This window comes from Trichomycterus rosablanca, chromosome 10, assembly GCF_030014385.1.
Source record: "Trichomycterus rosablanca isolate fTriRos1 chromosome 10, fTriRos1.hap1, whole genome shotgun sequence".
Taxonomy (NCBI): Eukaryota; Metazoa; Chordata; class Actinopteri; order Siluriformes; family Trichomycteridae; genus Trichomycterus; species Trichomycterus rosablanca.
In genome coordinates, this window is record NC_085997.1 from 13,788,559 (window position 1) to 13,795,000 (window position 6,442).

General features: G+C 37.8%; 1 non-coding gene across 1 annotated transcript; it reads left to right on the top strand.

The window, feature by feature from the left end:
* The first annotated feature begins 5,733 nt into the window (after window positions 1-5,733).
* LOC134322179 (U6 spliceosomal RNA) lies at window positions 5,734-5,840 on the top strand. The gene has a single exon (XR_010013961.1). It is a non-coding gene; the product is annotated as a U6 spliceosomal RNA (small nuclear RNA).
* The last annotated feature ends 602 nt before the right edge of the window (window positions 5,841-6,442 follow it).

Here is a 6,442-nt window from a genome sequence, read left to right on the forward strand (position 1 = left end):
TATTATATTTGTGTTATGTTCAGTGTGTAAGTGTCAAAAACAACCCTATTATTTTACATTAGCCTAAAATATATGCAGTTCCTCAAGCAATCAGACTTCTAAACTCAGGACTGTAACAATTTCCTCCGGAAATTTTCTGCTGCCACACACTGATCTGTATTGACTGTTACTTGCATTTTTGACTATGTTACTTGCATTTTTGACTGTTACTTGCATTTTTGCACACCTCCTGGAAATGCACAATAATTTCTGCACCTTACTTGTATTTTGCACCATATTTACTTTTTAGGCACCTTATCTGCATTGCCAATTTTACGCTGCTAATGTACAACATGTCACTACCTCATGAACCATTGTACCATCTATTCACCATCATGTACTAACACTTGTCTTTAGTCCTGTCTTCTAAGTACTTGTTTAGATTAGGGATAATTAGGAATATCTTTTGTAGTTATTTATTATAGGATTTTTTGTATTATTGTTGTATTTGCACTGTTTTGTATTGTCTTGCACTTTTTGTACCGTGTTACACCGTGATCCTAGAGGAACGCTGTTTCGTTTCAATATGTACTTGTATGTAGCTGAAATGACAATAAAACCTCTCTGACTCTGACTGACTCTCTGACTGAGTTCCACAGGACCATGAAACGCATTAACAGGTTTTCCCATACATCCTTATGGAAAAAAATACCTTGAAACTCAGCACCTTTTAATTTCAACGCCAGTCCCAGAACCAACTGACGTGGAGTTTCAAGGTAACACTGTATTTGCTTTTGCACCATGTTTTAGATCATACACATTTTTTTTTCTAGCAGTGCTATTTATCAGTCATGTTTTTCTTTTATAAGAACTGTATAACACCTTTATAACTGTAAACAGATCTTATGTTATGAAACAGTATTGATTGATTTTACAGTTTGTTAATACATCCACATAAAGCACAATGTATGTTTAAGAATCATTACTGTCTTTGACAGATTACAATGTTTAACTTCTTTAAAAAGGTTTCTTTTAAATATATTTGTGTAATTAATTCAAAATTATGTTAAACACATCATTGTAGCACTTTATTTACAAAGGTAATTAACATATTTATAATATTCTGATGTAAGGAAAAGATTTGGTAAAGATTAAATCATTTGCTTATGGGGACTCATTAATTTAGTCCCTTACATAGACTATTAGTTCACAAAGCCTGCTGGCCATCCATTATATATAGAACCACAACTACAAGTAGTTTAAATCTCACTGCACTTTGGCAGTAGCACAAACGAACAGCAAATACAGTTTTAATTTAAGTTTGGTCTGCATTCAAAATACTGTTATCACAAAGTATTAATGCTTGTTGGTTTTCTTGAGCCCTCAAGTCAGGGTTCTTACTGGTGTCATACTGTAGCATTCTGTAATATAATGGAATATTGTAATACCTAATGAATTGTATACAGCTGAAGTCCTGCTTACACTTATAAGGAATGTGTATATAAGGGTGTTTGGCACACCTGGTTTCTGACAATAGCAACCACACGCTATAAGTATATTAAAGTGATCTAACATTTGAAGAAAATTCAGTGTAAAAATGCATAAAGCAAAATTACATCACAATCCCTGAAGTCAGACTGCTGTGTTGTCACCAACCAAAACCAAACCTAGAAGTAAAAGCAAATTATAATGAATGAATTTACAGACTTGATTTTTTACGTAAAGACTAGGCTCTCAATGGCTGAACTCTGCACTATACCTGTTTACTGTCTTAGTTTTACATAGTCACACTTTATAATGTGCCACAGCGTGGTGGCTCTGTGAGTAGCACTGTCACCTCACAGCAAGAAAGTCCTGGGTTTGATTCTCTGATGGAGCGGTCTGGGTCCTTTCTGTGTGGAGTTGGCATGTTCTCCCCTTGTTCACGTGTTTCCTCTCTAGGAGCTCCGGTTGTGTGTGTGTGTTTGCCCTGTGATGGACTATTGTTATACATTTTTATCAATAAAACTTAGGGTAAGTTTTTGCACCTTTTGACCACATTAACTGTGTTAACATGCAAACTATCCTATTTGGCCAAAATTATCTGCACACCCGTATTAATTCTTGCAATTTATCGAGTGGAGTTTGCATGTTCTCCGTGTCTGTGTGGGTACAAAATTGTCCATGACTGTGTTTGACTTTATACTTGAACTGATGAATCCTGTGTAACTAATAACTACAGTTTTTGTCATGAATGAAACCAAAGTGTAAAACATGACATTAAAATCCTAATAAATAAATAAATGAGAACAGTCCACCAACCAAAAGTATATCCAGCCAACAGTGCCCCATGGGCAGCGTCCTGTGACCACTGATCAAGGTCTTGAAGATGACCAACTCAAACAGCAGCAATAGATGAGCGATCGTCACGGACTTTACATCTACAGGGTGGACCAACTAGGTAGGAGTGTCTAATAGAGTGGACAGTGAGTCACACCAGCACCATATCATTGCCACTGCAGTGTTAAGAATGATCCACCATCTAAATAATACCTGCTCTGTGGTGGTCCTGTGGGGGTCCTGACCATTGAAGAACAGGGTGAAAGCAGGCTAATGGTTTTAATGTTATGGCTGATCAGTGTACATTGTTTTTATATCAATTTAAAAAAAATTATATGCTTACACATTCATGGAGGCCGTGTGGCGAGGTTTGTCCCTGTGCTTAAAGCAATGGCTATAAAGACATGGTTTGATGAATTTAGTGTGAAAAAAAACTCCAGAAACCCACCAGAAGTCTGAACCTAAACCCAAATAACCCCAAAACATAAAATATACAAAGAATAAACAAAATAAATAAATAAAATAAATGAATTGTGAGCGAGTTCTCCTCCAACAACACTGCCTGACTTCACAAATACTATTTTGACTGAATGGTCACACGTTTTTGAAGACTCACTTCAGTAGTGGTAAAAATGAAATCTATTAAAATCATATTTGTGTATTATTATTGTGTACAATTTTAAAATTATTTCCAACAAGCTTTTGATCAGGTGTCCACATATTTTCTGCCATATGATGCAATTAGCATTGTTGATTTTTGCAGTTCAATGATTATTTAAGTTTTAATCTAAATACCCTATTTAGATGCTGCATACTTAAATCAGAATAAGCATATTATTATTTTTTTTTTATTTGATTAAACAACATGGATTTCAGCCCTTTTAGTATGTTTGTGGTATGAGAACACAACCCTTGTCATTTAAAAAGTTAAATGCTATACATTCACTCCGCACTTTTATATCGCTCTGTGATAAATGAGCTCTGCCATGCTGTATTTTCTGGTGGCACCAGACCCACTATGACCAGGACAAAAGAGTTAATTAAAACTAATGAATGGAATTAATGGACATGATTAATCCAAATTAAAATTTTAGTTTCTGAAAAACAAAACTTCAAATAAAAACCATTTATTCCTTAGCTATTTCCTATTTGGGGTTCAGTAAGGATCTGGGTGTGTTATGACACACCCTGGCTATGGGGGTCCGCTCTGCTAGTGAATTCCATTAGTGCCCGTAGTTAACACACTCTCTTAGTTTTGAACAATGCCACAGCTTAAGTTTTCTCCCTTTGAGACAAGTGAGCAATTCAAGAAACCCAGAGCCCCCCCACCCTCTTTCTCTTTAATTTTAGTAATTATCTGTAGCTGGGGGAGGTGGCAAATTGGATTAGCATGGAGAGTTTCAGTCGAGTGATCTCCCTCCATCGCCCCGTGTGGTGACCCTGGACTGATAAAGAAAGAGGCATCAAAGAGAGAGAGCAGGTGGCCTTAAAGGCTCTTATATACCTCATAGGGAAAACAGGTTTTGTTTTTTTTGTTTTGTTCCAGGAGTCATTATTGTTATATTAAAATAATATCAAGTTTAGACACATAGGAATGCCACCAGCAATGTCTAGATCTGCTGTTTTGGTTTCTTACACTGTTATTTTTATTATTATTAATCGTATACACTGATCAGCCATAACATTAAAATCACCTCCTTGTTTCTACAATGTCCATTTTATCAGCTCCACTTACCTTATAGAAGCACTTTGTAGTTCTACAATTACTGACTGTAATCCATCTGTTTCTCTACATACTTTCTTTAGCCTGCTTTCATGCTGTTCTTCAGTGGTCAGGACCCCCACAGGACCACGACAGAGCAGGTATTATTTGGGTGGTGGATGATTCTCAGCACTGCACTGATGGTGGTGTGTTAGTGTGTGTTGTGCTGGTATGAGTGGACCAGACACAGCAGCACTGCTGGAGTTTTTAAATACCGTGTCACTGTTCACTGTGTCTGTATGAGTTCCCTCAGGGTGCTCTGGTTTCCTCCCACATGTCCAAGGACATGCAGTCAGGTTAACTGATGCTACTAAAGTTGCCCTGAGTGTGAGTCTGTGTGAATGTGGGTATGTGTGTGTTTGCTCTGTGATGGACTGGCATCATGTACAGGGTGTTTCCTACCTTTTGCCCAGAGCACTGGACACACCACGGCCCTGAATAGGATAAAGCAGTGGGAAACAGACAATGAATTAGGAAATAAATAAATTAGAAAATAATTTTTGCTTGTAATTTTTTTTCAGTTTTTTTTTATGTTATGTAGTAAAACTTTTATTTTTTATTAAAATTATATTATCAAAATATAATAAGGACCATACCAGAATATTAAAAAATTAAACTAATACATTAAATGCATTTAAGTTTTGCTGATACATTTTCATATTAAAATACATCTTTGACATGTATAACAATACTCTATTACTAGTAAACTTTTCCCAAATCCATCAGCATTAACAACACTGGCATGCATAGAGAGGATTTCGAGTTCTTAATATTACGACGCCTGCAGAGTGTGAATGTATCATTCAATAGAAGGAAATGAGCAGCTTTTTCTTTGCTTGTTCTGCATTTAGACCTCAGTTTGAAAAGACCTTTAATCCTTTACTTCCTACTGTGCCATCCACAGAAGGAGATCAAACACTGGAGCAACAGTCTCAGCATGTACCAGCACACAGCCCAGCTGCTTTATTTGAAAAAAAGGAGAAAAAAGACTATAAATGGAAGAAAAAACATTTCATTTTAGAAGAAAAACAACTTAGTAAAAAGAAACACAGTTTGTAGAAACACCAGTGTGGTATAAGTAAACCTACAGTAAAGTCTACTGAAAATGTAATAATCAATGATCAGTTAAATAAATGTAAAATATAATTTAATAAATCGAATGCTGAATAAGAGGGAGATAGCTTCGTTCTCCTCAATCAGAGCAGGGATCTAAAAAAACGCACTAAAAAAGGGAGAAAAAGGGGAGAAAATGCATAAACAATGCATATATACTGTATATATACAGTGTATCACAAAAGTGAGTACACCCCTCACATTTCTGCAAATATTTCATTATATCTTTTCATGGGACAACACTATAGACATGAAACTTGGATATAAGTTAGAGTAGTCAGTGTACAGCTTGTATAGCAGTGTAGATTTACTGTCTTCTGAAAATAACTCAACACACAGCCATTAATGTCTAAATAGCTGGCAACATAAGTGAGTACACCCCACAGTGAACATGTCCAAATTGTGCCCAAATGTGTCGTTGTCCCTCCCTGGTGTCATGTGTCAAGGTCCCAGGTGTGAATGGGGAGCAGGGCTGTTAAATTTGGTGTTTTGGGTACAATTCTCTCATACTGGCCACTGGATATTCAACATGGCACCTCATGGCAAAGAACTCTCTGAGGATGCTTGCTACGGCAGCACATATACTAAGATTGGAACGATACAGAGAAGATTAGCATGGCCCCTGCGCAAGGATGACACGCAAAATCGTGAAGCAAAGAACTCTCTGAGGATGTGAGAAATAGAATTGTTGCTCTCCACAAAGATGGCCTGGGCTATAAGAAGATTGCTAACACCCTGAAACTGAGCTACAGCATGGTGGCCAAGGTCATACAGCGGTTTTCCAGGACAGGTTCCACTCGGAACAGGCTTCGCCAGGGTCGACCAAAGAAGTTGAGTCCACGTGTTCGGCGTCATATCCAGAGGTTGGCTTTAAAAAATAGACACATGAGTGCTGCCAGCATTGCTGCAGAGGTTGAAGACGTGGGAGGTCAGCCTGTCAGTGCTCAGACCATACGCCGCACACTGCATCAACTCGGTCTGCATGGTCGTCATCCCAGAAGGAAGCTGACGCACAAGAAAGCCTGCAAACAGTTTGCTGAAGACAAGCAGTCCAAGAACATGGATTACTGGAATGCCATGTGGTCTGACGAGACCAAGATAAACTTGTTTGGCTCAGATGGTGTCCAGCATGTGTGGCGGCGCCCTGGTGAAAAGTACCAAGACAACTGTATCTTGCCTACAGTCAAGCATGGTGGTGGTAGCATCATGGTCTTGGACTGCATGAGTGTTGCTGGCACTGGGGAGCTGCAGTTCATTGAGGGAAACATG